Below are 15,117 nucleotides of genomic sequence, written 5' to 3'. Positions count from 1 at the left end.
ATTTAAAATTTTTAAGAAGCTTTTATCCTTGACACCACCCCACAAAATGATGAAACCGAACATATTTATCTCTTAGGCACATTTTCGCTGTTCATGCAGTAAAAATGCAGCACTAAGCAGGACGTTTCAATTTATAAATTTTTAGTGCTAACTCTATTCACAAAACATTTTGCAAACAGTATCCACATGTCACTGTACGACACATAATTTTGGATATATGACGTTTTATACAGGGGATTTTGAATCTATAAACAATCGGGGGGGGGGGGGGGGAGTTAACTGGTGTTTCCAGAATTTGTGTAAAACCATGTAAGACTGTGCAATTTTTTAAAGACAAACATTTTGAGAAATTATACAAGGGTTTGTATCAGAAACATTTTTCTTTCATTGTTGTAGAAAGTTAAGAAATGGTCCTGATATTTCTAGCGGTCTTCTATACAGAGTGTTTCAAAATCCTTTCATCAAACCTTTAGGGGTGCAGAACACGTCACAGGAAAGAGCTTTTTTGGAGGCAAAATGTTCGCTGGTACTTCCTGGCGACGCCAGGCATCCTTTCGGATTAGTTATGCCCCTGAGAGGCAGCAGGGTAGGCACTCTGCGGCGTATGCCTGCAGTGTGATTTGCCTATAATTTAGTCATTTTTTTCACATGAAAGGCGGTAGGCCGAGCCAATTAAAGTTCTTGGTTCGCTTCTAAAATATCTTCCTAGTCTTTGAGGCATTCACTCTCAAGGTTTTCCTGTTGAAAATCACTGTCAGTTCACAGGGATGGGAAGTATGGAGCACACCTAATTAGTAGACCCTGATAGTTCTGAAAAATCTGCTCATCCCTTAACGGGCATATGATTAGTGAAACTGAACAGTTCAAATTTCTAGGTGTTCAGATGGATAGTAAGCTGTCGTGGAAAGCTCACGTTCAGGATCTTATTCAAAAACTTAATACTGCCATTTTTACTATTCGAACGGTATCAGAAGTGAGTGATTGTTCGACACGAAAATTAGTCAACTTTGCTTATTTTCATTCGCTTATGTCGTATGGTATTATATTTTGGGGTAACTCTTGCCATTCTAAAAGGATATTTTTGGCTCAGAAACGGGCGATTCGGGCAATAAGTGGTGTAAGATCACGTACCTCTTGTCGACCTCTGTTCACGAGTCTGCGTATTTTGACATTGGCCTCTCAATATATATATATTCCTTATTGTCGTTTCTTGTTACCAATATTAACTTATTCCCAAGAATAAGCAGCTTTCACTCGGTTAATATTCGGCAAAAATCAAACTTGCATTTGGATCGGCCTTCCTGAACTCATGTGCAAAACGGTGTGCAGAATACTGCTGCATCCATTTTCAATAAGCTACCACTAGAATTCAAAAATCTTAGCTGTAATCCACGCGTTTTCAAATCGAAACTGAAGAGTTTCCTTATGGGTTACTCTTTCTATTCTGTCGAGGAGTTCCTTGAAAAATTAAGCTGATTCTTATTGTATTGTTGATTGCGTTTACTTAAACTTATGGACTGAATTTTTTCAGGTTCATGAACATGTATTTTTATCTGTTATTACTTCTATGTTGTAATTTCATGTTCTGACACGTTCCATGACCTTGGAGATCTGCTCCTCAATTTGGTCCTTCTGAACTTGACGTGTAAATATAAATAAAATAAAATAACAAATACGTGACGCCTAGTGTCCGTGGGAAGCGACTGTGAACATTTCGTCTCTAACATAAGCTGTTCCTCATGATGTGGTCTACCACCACTAGACGTTAGACGCAAAGACTTTGAATCACTCTGTGTGTTCTGTTCGGTTTCGGCCTATGCACCTCATAGGCTTTGCTCCAGATTCAATCGCTTGTGGCATTTCTTTTCATTGCTACCATAGCCAAATGTCGACTTAGTCATCCGTAAGTTTTGACATAGTATTCTTACGGATTTTTACAACAGCACTGTATAATATGTTCTGTTTCAGCAAAACATGTTTTCACTTTATTGTGATTTTGAAGTCCAAGAAATGTTTCTGTGGCTCTCGTTTTACTATGTGAAAATATTTTATTCAATGAAAATAGTCTTTGATCCAATCAGGAAAATTGTCGCTAATTAATGTATTTCTGGCGACGTCGTGACATATTTTATCTCTTAATGAACGTTTTCAGTTGCTTCCGTTGAACAAATTTTTCAGTTCTGGGAACAATGAAACAGCCTACACTTCAGCCCTGTCTTAGCAAAGCTCTAATTTGAGAAGAAGACTGCCAATCTTATTTTCCACCGTCATAATATTCATCCTGGTTCTTTAGACATCTGTTTGTTTCTCCGAATATCCACAAGGTATCTATTATTTTGGCTCTGTCAATGAGTGCACAACTGATTGCTGAAACAATGAGTGTCAGAGGCAGTATCTCGGTGAACTGCTGGACACGACTCAGTTGCGGTTGCGGTTATGTTGCGGTTGTGATAGTTTGTGATAACGCGCGAGTAGCAAATAACTTAGCCCATACAGTCGTTTCGTAAACTGTAGCTTCCGTTGCACTGTGTCATGCGGTAAAGCTCGTATCCGAAAATTTTTTCACTTAGTGACGTGGCCTTGGAACACCTGAGAGCTTGAACGATACAGTTTGACGACAGGTGCCGCATGGATAACAATGATAATTGAGAAAAATGCCTGAAGGCGACGCTAGCCAAAACTTTTACGTATACAAGTCTACAGGTCTATTACAACTAATTATTTCGATTGGGAAATATTCTTGCCTCTGCATATGTAGTTAATCAGCGACAATCCAGAAGACAGCCTGGAAAGAAAAAAAATATGCACCGAATTGCCAAAAATGTCAGTAATGCTAGACCCTTTTAAAACATGTGACACGACCCTTTCGAAATATGAGTTTCCTTTTGCGTCGTTTCCTCCTTATTACACGAATTAATTCTTAGGGTTCTACCTCACTTCATCGATTTACTATTGTCGGACAATGACAGCGGCAGCCGAAAGACTGCGTCTCCGTAACTTCAGATTAATATTTATTATCTGATATGTTTTCGCCCACTACTGTTACCTATTAGTAGAGAATAACTTATAAATGCCGCTGTCAGCAAGCGTGGATGTGATCAGAATGACTCAGCGTGAAGGCAATGTCTGGAACGGACGCGCATCTTACTTTTTCTAACAGCAATTAAAAAGAAAAGATACATTGAATTATGTGGTGAACGACAGGGCTGCATCTACATTTTCTGACACATTTAAATACGCGAAATTAATAAGATACGGTGAAGATAAAATACTAATGACTCACCAATTCATACATCGTAGACACATCACGCGGGCGTATTTATTGAGATGATTACATACTTATGTGATCGTATCGTAAGCGGATACTTCACATACAACTAACGTCGTTTGTTTATTATCACAAACGACTAATATTGTAATGAACAAACAAGTTTCACTGACAATAAACATTAGATCACTTTTTCTTTGAAGTTATATCGATATTAGCATCAGTACGGTTCTACGAACACAAAATATACAAAGACCTATAACCCCTTCCTTCCGCCTCCCTCCCCCATGACTCTTTAAAGAAATGAATTCCCACGAATAAAACAGTTTCAAACGTCTTCTTACTTTATGAATGAGTTAGTATCATATGTTAATGTCAAATATATGACATAAAGCAAGTAAAATCCTTATGGAGGAAGATGTATAACGCTAATGACATTGGTTTTATTATTTCTGGATTATTCACTCATAGACTAATGAAAAAGTCAAAACAGAAACCGGTAAACCAAAGAAGTCATAACCCCTTTATATGTTGGTTTTGTGACAGGTGTCAGTGAAAAAAAGTTTCGAAAATGGTTTGAAATTATGTGTAAATTTTGTTGGAAGTCGCTAAGCGATCCCATTCTAAAATACTGGATAAAACAGTGTGGGTAATTTGCACGCTGTAAATTACACTGCCTCAAGATCGATGCACAGTTTCTAGCTTTAATGATTGTCTTATTTTGGTAAACTTTTAACATAAGATTATACGTCTTAATCAGTAGATTGTGATAACGTTTCAAACTGACATCATTGGAAGTATACAGTGATAGAAGAAAAAACACGTTCCAGTAAATTTGGATCCGCAAAAGAGTCGACTGCGAGATAATCGCGAATGTGTGATTATAAGCAGCCACTGACTTCAAGTATGAAATAACGTTATAGTTAGTAAAACTTGGTTTAAAATACAGACTTTTAGATTAAGACCCTATCTAATTGGGCTCAAATTTCCCGCAAGCTCTTCCATAACGACATCTTAGGCACCAATACGTTTCGAGGAGAATAGGTCAAGGAAAGCCTGTAAATTGGTCTGCGAGAGCACCTGACTACCCACGTCTGGACTTTTCTGTTCGGGGTACTTTCGGAAGTGAAGTGTACAGCACTGCCATTCACATGATTGAAGAACAGAAACAACAAATTGTACAGTCTTGCCAGACTTCACGAGTTGACCTGGCGGGAGGGTGTTTTTGAAAGAATTCGTATGGCACTGTAGAGACGAGCGTAGTATTGCATCCAAATCGAAACACGATACGCGGAACACTTCCTTTAACAGAAAGGAGTGTAACGTAAATTGTAACAGGTACTTTTCTAAAGTGGTTGAAATGGCTCAAATGGCTTTGAGCACTATGGGACTTAACATCGGAGGTCATCAGTCCCCTAGAACTTAGAACTACTTACACCTAACTAACTTAAGGACATCACACACATCCATGTCCGAGGCAGGATTCGAACCTGCGACCGTAGCGGTCGCGCGGTTCCATACTGAAGCGCCTAGAACTTCCGGCCACTTCGGCTGGCACTAAAGTGGTAGTTCTTGTTATGGTCAGCTGTTGAAATTTGAGCATTAGACTGGAACTTAATCTAAAAGCTTACGTTCAAAAGATATCTGTAATGACACTAGCAGGTCGAAACTACACATGCGCAGTTATCCCACAAACGGCTCTATGAACACCCATGTTTGCTGCAACGTTTTAGCTTCTGTCGTCCTTTACTTTCATCCTTGTTTTTCGTTGTTGACTATGATACACCCTTATAGTTCGATTCATCTTCTGGAACTGTGTGGTAAGCGTAGATGTCTGCCATGTGGAGGACCTGGTTAGATAGCCGGTATTGCCCAGGAGTTTTGCTTGGTGGGAGGTCTAGTGCGGGATGCACTGAACCTCGTGATGCCACCTGAGGAGCTACTCGACCGTGTAGTGGCGGCTCCACGGTTGGGAAAGTCTGCAAAACGATCGAGAGAGAGGTGTGCTGACAACATGCAACTCCATAACGCATCCGCATTGCACCGCAAGGCAGAGGATGACACGGCGGCCGGTAGACAGCCCTTAGGCCTGGCGAGGAGTTAGCTTTGTACACTCCAAAGTGCACGGTGGCGGGTACGTCATACCGATCTTACTAGGAGACCACGCAGCAATCGAATTTTTGTACTTATTTGTATTTATAATACGTGAAGTTCAGAACCCAGGTATCAGTTACCAACAGTAGCTCAATGCAACTTCCAAAAATTCTCTAGAAAATCGACTTTGAAGTTTTCTGAACGTTTTTACTATCTTAAATCTACATCTACGTCATACTCCGCAAGCCACCTAATGGTGTGTGGCGGAGGGTACTTTCAGTACCACTATCTCATCGCTTCAACCCACTCGCGAATAGTGCGTCGGAAGAATTATTGTCGGTAAGCCTCTGTATTGCCTCTAATTTCTCGAATTTTCTCCTCGTGGTCAATACGTGAGATGTATGTAGGGGGAAGTAATATGTTGTCTAACTCCTCCTGAAAAGTGCTGTCCCGAAATTTCTGTAGTAAATCTCTCCGTGATACACAACGTCTCTCTTGTAACGTCTGCCAGCGGAGTTTGTTTAGAATCTCCGTAACGCTCTCTCGCCAGCTAAAAGATCCCGTGACGAAACTCAAGACCTGGAGAAACAAGCGCCTTATAAGCCACTTCTTTCGTGGATGAGTTATATTTCCGCAAGCATCTTCCGATGAATCTGAGTCTTGTGTCTGCTTTTCCCACTATCTGTTTTATATGGTCATTCCAGTTAAGGTCGCTCTGCATAACTCCGCCTAGATATTTTATGGCAGACGCTATCTCCAGCTGTTTTTCATCAGTAGTGTAGCTGTGCAGTAGTGGATTCCTTTCCCTATGTATGCACAATATGTAACATTTATTTACGTTCAGGATCAACTGCCAGAGTCTGCAGCATTCATCAATTCTCTGCAGGTCGTTCTGCAAAGCCTTACTATTTTCGGGCGTTGCTACTTTGGTATAAACTGCATCATCCACGAATAGCCTTAAAGGGCACCCGACGCCTTCTACTAGATCATTTACATATATTGTGAACAGCAACGGTCGTATCACACTTCCCTCTGGTACTCCGGATATTACCTTTACATCTGTCGCTTTAGTTCCGTTAAGAGCGACGTGCTGAGTTCTATCTGCAAGAAAGTCTTGAATCCAATCGCAGGTCTGCTCCGATACTCCGTAAGCTCGTATTTTTTCATTAAACGGCAATGTAGGACGGTGAAACATGCCTTCCTGAAATCAAGGAACACGGCATCAGCCTGAGCGCCGTTGTCCACTGCGCAGTGGATCTCATGGAGGAACAGAGCGAGCTGAGTTTCGCAGGGTCTCCGTTTGCGGAATCCATGTTGGTTTTTATAGAGGAGCTTTTCATTTTCCAAGAACGTCATAATTCTTGAGCATAAAACATGTTCCATAATTCTAAAACAGATGGACGTAAACAATATAGCCCTATAATTGTGTGGATCTGTCTTAAGGTCTTTCTTAAAAACAGGAGTGACCTACGCTTTTCTCCAGTCGTTAGGTACCTTTAGTTGCTCAAGCGAACTGCGATAAATTACTGCTAGAAGGGGAGCAAGTTCTTTCCATAATCTTTATAGACTCTTATAGGTATCTCATCTGGTCCTGAAGCCTTTCCACTACTAAGCGATTGTAACTGCTTTTCAGTTCCGCGATCGGTTGTCTATATCTGCCATTTCGACGTTCGCACGACGATTGAAAGGAGGGACAGTGTTACGATCTTCCGCGATGAAACAACTTCGGAAGACCGAATTCAGTATTTGGGCCTTTTCTCTGTTATCTTCCGTTTCGGTGCCGGTGTGGACGCTGAGGAAATGAATAGATGATTTTGACCCACTGATTTTACATGCGACCGAAATCTCTTAGGGTTTTTACTCAGGTCGGTTGACAGCGTCTTACATTCGAATTCATTGAACGCTTCTCCCATTGCTCTCCTTAAGCTCATTCTTGCTTCGTTCAAAGTTTGTTTGTCAGCTAGGTTTTTAGTACTCTTGAATCTGAGATGAAGTACTTTTTGTTACGTAGCCCTTTTCTAGCACGGTTATTAAACTGTCCCTTAAATCCTTACTCGGAACATACTTGTCTAGGGCATATTGAACGATGCATTTGAATTTTTTTTTCCATTTGTTCTCCACATTTTCGTCCTTATCACCGAATATTTGATGCTTACTGCTGAGATATTCTGAAATTTGTATCCCGTCACCCCTGCTGAGCAAATATATCTTCCAACTTTTCTTAACATTCCTTGTAGGACCCGTCGTCATAGATGCTGCCACAACCTTATGATTACTGTTACCTTCCTCTACGTTAATTGATTCGATAAGTTCAGGTCTGATTGTTGCCAGGGGGTCTAAGATTTTACCCTCACGAGTTGGTTCTCTAGCTATCTGCTCAAGGTCATTTTCGGACAAGGCATCCAGAAAATGCCACACTATTCCCTGTCTCTGTTACCAGTTTTGATGGTCGATTTGTTTCGACAGGCAGCGCCCCTCTGTGGTGGAGTGCTAGTCCGCCATGTAGGCGTCTTAGCTTCGATCTCCAGTCGGTGCGAATTTTTAAACAAATATGCTTGTTCTACAAACATTTCCGTGAAACGTAAAAATAGATAAGAACGAAAAGAACTAATTTGTATTTTTTAATTTTAACAAATTTTATTGACAATCTTTTGTAAAAGACCACTAATTAAGAATTTTCAATTTACATCGGTAATTGGGCTTTTGTGTTTAATATGTAATTAGAAATAAGAAGAGGTACATTTTCATAAAAATGCCAATTACATATGTGTTAACTTGATGAATTTCAGAGACGCCAGTATTCGAGCTGAACAAGAAAAGGAAAAAATAATGATCACAACGGGACTCGAACCAGCGACTGAGCGATTAGCAGTCTGGAGCGCTACTGATCTTTTCCCGTCTTTATGGATTTTACACTTCACAGAAATGCTGGTAGAGCTTCCTACTTTCTTTAAAAATTTGCTTTGGCCAGGAATCGAGTCCAGAACTCAGGCGAGCATTCCATCACAGAGCCGCGCTGTTTGTCCAAAAAAAAAAAAAAATTATCCTTACTTGAGAGACAGGCGAATACGCTCAAAGTGTAGTATCTGTTCTTATCAGCTTAATATCTGATACGTCTTGCATCTCAAGGGCAGAATACTAAACTCATTTTTGGCTCATGACGGATTGCTAAGGACTTGCACCATCTCTGTCTCGGGTTGGCCCGTCATTGGCGAGAATTTTTGAGAACTGAACCGAATGCTTTAATTTATTGTTATTTAAGTTCTGAACTTCACTTACAATAAATATAAAAAAATTACAAAAAATCCGATGGCCCTGTGGTCTGCTTGTTAATCATGCTATCCTATTCCAATTCCTTACAGTGCGATGAGAAAATCTATATGCCTCGGAATGCACCCGAATCCCTTTTATTATCAAGGTCCCTGTGTCAGGTATCTGAGGCAGAAGAATAGGTAACTCGATTTCCTCGAAAGTTCATAGAACATTGTTTGGTGTCCTTCCGACGGATGAGAACAGAGTAACACCCCTCCGTGATTCGTTAATGTTACAAAACACTAAGTTCGTAGAACTGTTCTGCTCGTAAACTTAATGAGCAGTGAACTAACTTGCAAGACAGGGACGTGAGCCAGATCCGAATCTGTCTAACGACCGTGGGCCATTACAGCGGCTAGGCTGAGTAATGTAGTTTGTAGGCGGTTTTTCACGCTCATTTACGCAAATGCTGGGCTGGTCCCCAACCTGCGCCTCAGAAAACGAGGTAACGGGCAAAACTAAGTTTACAAGATTCACAGACAGGTGGTTCAAACGACTTCTCTCCTTTGGTTGACTAATGACCGAGGCGACAGGAAGGGCGTTCGGCCACGGAGCAAACAATAAAATAAATATACCAAATCACGAAGACAGTGGATCTTATATGTCAGGATAAACGCCAACAGACACAGATAGAAAATGAATGTGCAGCAGTACGTTCCGGTGTACATTTTTTACTTAGCTACAATATTCAGTTGATCTTCAAACGTTGCGAGCATTACTAAACCATCAGCAACCAACCTCGGGTCATTTTAATTTCGTATTCTTTCTGCACATTATTGCTGCCTACAGGTGTTGGACAAAAATATGGAAACACTGCGAGAAGTGCATACTTGAACATAAATACAGGTGCTAACCAAGCCGGAAGGTTGCGCTGTTGTATTTGACCCCGAATGGCACCTGTACACGTCCTCAACACATTGCTAATGTCCGTCGTGGTCAAAACATTGTTCTTTGTAGGTGTGAATGCGTTATGTCGGAGCTCTGTGCATTCGAATGTGGGCAAACTGCTGGTGCTTGTAAAATGGGTGCTCCCGTAACCAAGGTAGCTGATGCGGTATTCTGTTTACCCTCGGTACTTTGCAAGGTCGCATTACTGCCAAGTATTACGTGACCATTTTGGCTGATCAAGTCCCCTTCACGGTACAATGCTTGTTCAGCAGTAGTGATGCTGCGTTCCAAGACGACAAGGACTGTTTTTGCGAGCACGACCATGAACTGACTCATCTCCCCTGGCGACGACAATCATCACATCTCAATATTATTGAGTCGTTGTGGTCTACTTTGGAGAGAAGGGTTCTCCATACTACCTACCTCCATCATCGTTACTTGAAATTAGCCGGCCGAAGTGGCCGTGCGGTTAAAGGCGCTGCAGTCTGGAACCGCAAGACCGCTACGGTCGCAGGTTCGAATCCTGCCTCGGGCATGGATGTTTGTGATGTCCTTAGGTTAGTTCGGTTTAACTAGTTCTAAGTTCTAGGGGACTAATGACCTCAGCAGTTGAGTCCCATAGTGCTCAGAGCCATTTGAACCATTTTTTTACTTGAAATTACCACTATTCTCATGAAGAGTGATATAAGAGTGCCCGGGAAACCGTGCAGAGCCTGTTTTTATCCATTCTGATACGACTGTTTTGAATGACAACGGTTTTTCCCACGCCGTATTAGGCATGGTAATGTGTTGTGTTCTTGGTGTTTTCATGTTTTTCCCTCCCCCTGTAAAACATGTCTACAGTCTGCTCTACGTCAGAATATGCACTGGTGATAGTTGGAGAGGCAGTTATTATAGACACAAGCAGCACTATCTGAAATGAGCTCATGTGTCATTCGCTTGCCCGTTTTGTGGTCGCTCTCGTTCTTGCTGCTCTCAAGGGCAAGTGATGTGATTTTTGTATCACCTATAATTCGAAGAAGATGTACTGATGTGCTGCTCCACTGATGGAGTTTTTCCAACTATTTAGCTGGTCACTGGACTAGTCCCCGTGTTGTAAGTTGCTCTCGAGAGGTAGTCTTTTGTGTCATCAGTCATCTGACCAGTTTTACAAGTCCCACTATGAATTCCTCTACTGCACCCAACGTGTTCAATTATTTGTTGTATGTATTCCAGTCTTCGTCTTCCCCTACAATTTTTACCCTCCAGAACCACTGATGTTATTCCTTGATGTCTTAACACATGACCTACCACTCTGTCTTTTTTTCTTGTCCATGTTTCCTCGCCGATTCTGCAGAGAACCTGTTCATTCATTATCTTATCAGTCCATCTAATTTTCAACATCCTTCTATAGTGCCACATTTCAAACGCTTCGATTCTCTTTTGTTCCGGATTTTCCACAGTCCATGTTTCACCACCACACAATGCTGTGCTCCAAAGGTACATTTTCAGAAATGCCTTCATCGCGTTAATACTAATGTTTGGTACCAGTATATTCATCTTAGCCTAAAATGATCTCTTTGGCTCTGCTACTCTTCTTCTTATATTCGTCCTCCCTACGTGTGTCAAAACTTTACTTCCAAGGTAGCAGAATTCGTCTACTCCGTTGTCCCCAATTATGGTGTTACATTTATCGTTAGTCTCACTTCTGCTATTCCTCATTAAATTCATGTTTCTTTGCTTTAATTTCAATCCATATTCTGTTCTCATTAGACTATTCATTCAATTCAAAAGATCCTCTAATTCTTGCTCTCTTTCACTGAGGAATCTTATTACTCGGATCCTTTTAGCTGGAATTTCAACCTCACTCCTAATCTTTTCTATTATTTACGTCAGTTCTTCTTGAATGTACTGATTGAACAGGAGGGGCGAAAGACTACACCTATTTAATACACATCTTGGGCAGCCACTCTTATTTTTCCCTCTTGGCACTTCTGCAATGCTTTCTCTATAGTTTTCAGCTACTTTTCTGAGAATATCGAACAATTTGGGCTATACTGCAGTGTCTATGGCTTTTTACCGGTCGACAAAGTCTATGAATAATTCTTGATTTTGATACATCTTGATTCCATTATTAATCGTAATGTCAGAAACGCCTCTCTGGTGCCATTAGCTTTCTCATAGTGAAATTAATATATCTTCAATTTTATTTTCATTATTCTGTGTATTAATACTGTCGGGAACTAGGGTGCATGACCCGTTACGCTTATTGTGCGATAGATCTCGCAGTTATATGCCCTTCTTATCTTCAGGATTGTGTGGATGATATTCTTGCGAAAGCCCGGTGATACGTCTCTAGACTTATAGATTCTGCAGACGAATATGAATGGTTGTTTGGTTACCACTTCGTCCGAAATGGTTTTAGAAATTCCGAAGAAATGCTATCTACGTCTCTAGACTTATGTATTGTGCAGACAAACTTGAATAGTCGTTTGATTGTCACTTCTAGCCAATGATTTTAGAATTTCCGAAGAAATGTTATCTGTGCCTTCTGCCATATTTGGTCGCAAGTTTTCCAAAGCTCTGTTAAACTCTGACTCTAATACTGGATCCTCTGTCTTCCACGTGGAGTCTGGTTTTTCCTCTGTCTATCTGACAGTTCCTCCCCGTTGTTGAGGCCTGCAGTGTGTTTTTTCCGCCTATCCGCTCTCTCCTTTGTGGTTAATAGTGGATTTTATCTTTCACTCTTAATGTTGATACGATTGATTTTAATTTTATGTAGGGTCTTTCGTATATTCCATAGCCACGTATGAAACTTTTTGATATGAAATTACACTATCAGTCCAATAAACAAGTATTTGTGCGATTTTGCTCTATCAAGCAAAATTATGCGCGTTGCATTGACCTCGAGGTCAGTAGGTCCAAAACGGACTACAGGACTGCTTTCAGTAGACATGAAGATTGTACGTGTCTTAGTAGATGGATTCGAAGTGACTGTGCTTTCGTTGAGTACAGCGTTTAAAATATAAATTTCTCTTGTATCGCGTTTAACGTTTTCTACTTGCTTAAATGACTTTTCCTGTCACAGATTCTTATAGTCCAACAACATCTCCTTATGCTTGCATGCGTTTGCGACGTTTAGTAAAGCATGCACTTTCCTTTCGTCGTATGTCTCGTAGTCCGTCTCCTTACATAGAATGAACCATAATTTCACCGACAAAATTTCAGACGTTGTATTATGGACCAAGTCACGACAAGAAAAAGAGGTCCAATAAACATGGCCTATAAAATGCTTACCTTAACAGCTATGAGCTTATGTTCATCTTCGATACTGTGTACAATCTTGAAAGTATCTTATGAAAAATATTTAATGATGGGAAATTGCGGGAAGTATCAGCTAAAATGAAAATTATTTTATTTTGCAAGATGAAAGGGTAAGCTCTGCGCTACATGCTATCACTTATTTGTCATGAAAGACAACGCCCTATCCATTCGATTCCATTCGATCTTTTTATTTGTTTAACAATGCTCTTAGCACTCATTTCATTCAAAATGTGTTCAAATTGCATGTCATTTATGATAAGGGGGAGGATGACTAAATGAAAAGTAAAATGACATCCAAAGTTATTTAATTTTCTCAAAATTGCAGATATAACATTTAAACTCCGTTTAATGAAATTACTCATTCTTTTTAAGCCTATCACAGACACTAAGCATTAATGAAGTATAAAATTGCTATCACTTTTACTTTTAAATTATTAATCAAAATAGCCTTTAAACTAACAGAAGTGGATGCTAACATCTTGGACATAGGACTGATAAATCGTATCCTTTACGAAAAACTTGAAATCATTGAACAACGAAAATTAATAAACTACCATAATCGCTAAATGCAAGCAAAGCAATACGACAAATGCCTTCTGAGTCATTTATGCTTCAAAATTAAATTCCAAAATCCTTTTCTCCAATTGTATTCAATTCTTGGCTATTCTCCATTTCCAGTTTCTCATCTTCAAAAGGGAGCCACTTGCTCTGATAAGGAACTCCTCAGTTAAGCCAACCAATCACCGTCACATCTCGCCCAAGACTCGACTATGACTGACTCTCCCCGCTACTGCTGTTCTGCCCACGGCGCACTACTTTACTCAACAATGCTTTTCTTAATGCTCAAGGACTATGTATCCTTCCATGTGTCCAAGCTTTACAAATGTATCTAAGGAAGTTAAAGTATCTGAAACTGATGTGTTGCGAAAACGATTAATAAACTCGTGCTATGGAAGATTATGTCTCAATAAATCGATACACTACATATACAATCGACAAACTATTTTTATAAATAAAATTTGTCATGATATAAGTGGCAGACAAGGTATTTCTCTAAACTGCTCTATAATACAAGTCAAATCGGGCTGTAAAATGTTCCTATATCATGCAAAGTATGTGGCTTTCTCCTTACACGAGCCTTTCAACGTTTCTCCTACTGAAGAAATGTTCATTTTAGATCCAGCGTTTACTGGACCTTTTTTCCTTCTTTTTTTGTTTCATACTATCTCCACCGCAAAGTAAGCCACACATTTTTCTAGTCAACCCTAAGCGACGCTTGATGTGATGCGGGCAGCGACGCCACTAGACATAGGATGACTACAAACTAATGAGTTGGAGTTATGAACCACGCTGTACCCTGTCGCAGCCCGGTGGAAGGGTTCGGATTTGGCGGGTACCTGGAGAAGATGACCTGTCATCATGCGTACTGTCAACAGTGAAGTACGAAGGAGGTGGTATTACGGTATGGGGGTGTTGTTCGTCGTTGGGGTATGGTCCCCCTATTGCACTTAAGAAAACTGTAAATGCAGGAGGATATGAGCAATTTTACATACATTAGAGGAACAGTTCGGACATGATGATTGTATCATCATGACGCTGTACCCTGTCGTAAAGCAGCAATGAATTTCGAGAATAACATTCCTGAAATGACTGGCCATGAATCCCTACCTGAAGCCAGTGGTTCATTTGTGGGATGAGTTAGACCGTCTACTGAGCTCGTTTCGTCTCTTGAGGAAGAATAGGTTGCCATTTCTCCACAGCCGTGCAGACACCTCATTGAAGGTATCCCCCAACACAGTTCAAACCACCTTAAAGAAAGGAAAATACGAGGGTTGTCCAGAAAGTAAGTTCCGATCGGTCGCTAAATGGAAACCACAGTGAAAATCACAAACATTTTATTTGCAATAATTAGCCACACTCCAGATACTTTTCTACATAGCCGCCGCTCCGACATTTGTCGGAGCGTTATACCAAATTTCCAATACCATCATCATAGAAGGTAGCCGCCTGTGCTTTCCGATAATTCTCTACGCTGGTCTACAGCCCGTAGCCTGCGTCCAAGTGTTGTAATCAGCGTTTCATGTGAACAGAGATGATACTCAGGACGATCTATTTATGGCTATGTTGTGGGTGATCGAACACTTCCCATCGAAAAGGCTGCAGGAGCGTCTTCACTGCCCCTGCAGAGTGCGATTGAGAATTGCCACGAAGGAGGAAGTGCGTGGCAGTTGTGTGAGGTGGGCTGCATTCAT

At 40.7% G+C, this 15,117-nt stretch overlaps 1 protein-coding gene and 1 pseudogene across 1 annotated transcript in view; both read left to right on the top strand.

Moving 5' to 3' along the window:
- LOC126203107 (L-dopachrome tautomerase yellow-f2-like) overlaps positions 1-15,117 on the top strand; it is a 140,678-nt gene that overhangs the window by 4,915 nt on the left and 120,646 nt on the right. The gene's annotated exons all lie outside the window — the stretch shown is intronic.
- On the top strand, positions 8,406-8,573 carry LOC126204700 (U2 spliceosomal RNA; annotated as a pseudogene).

This window comes from Schistocerca nitens, chromosome 9, assembly GCF_023898315.1.
Source record: "Schistocerca nitens isolate TAMUIC-IGC-003100 chromosome 9, iqSchNite1.1, whole genome shotgun sequence".
Lineage (NCBI taxonomy): Eukaryota > Metazoa > Arthropoda > Insecta > Orthoptera > Acrididae > Schistocerca > Schistocerca nitens.
This window is presented reverse-complemented; position numbering and strand designations above follow the sequence as displayed.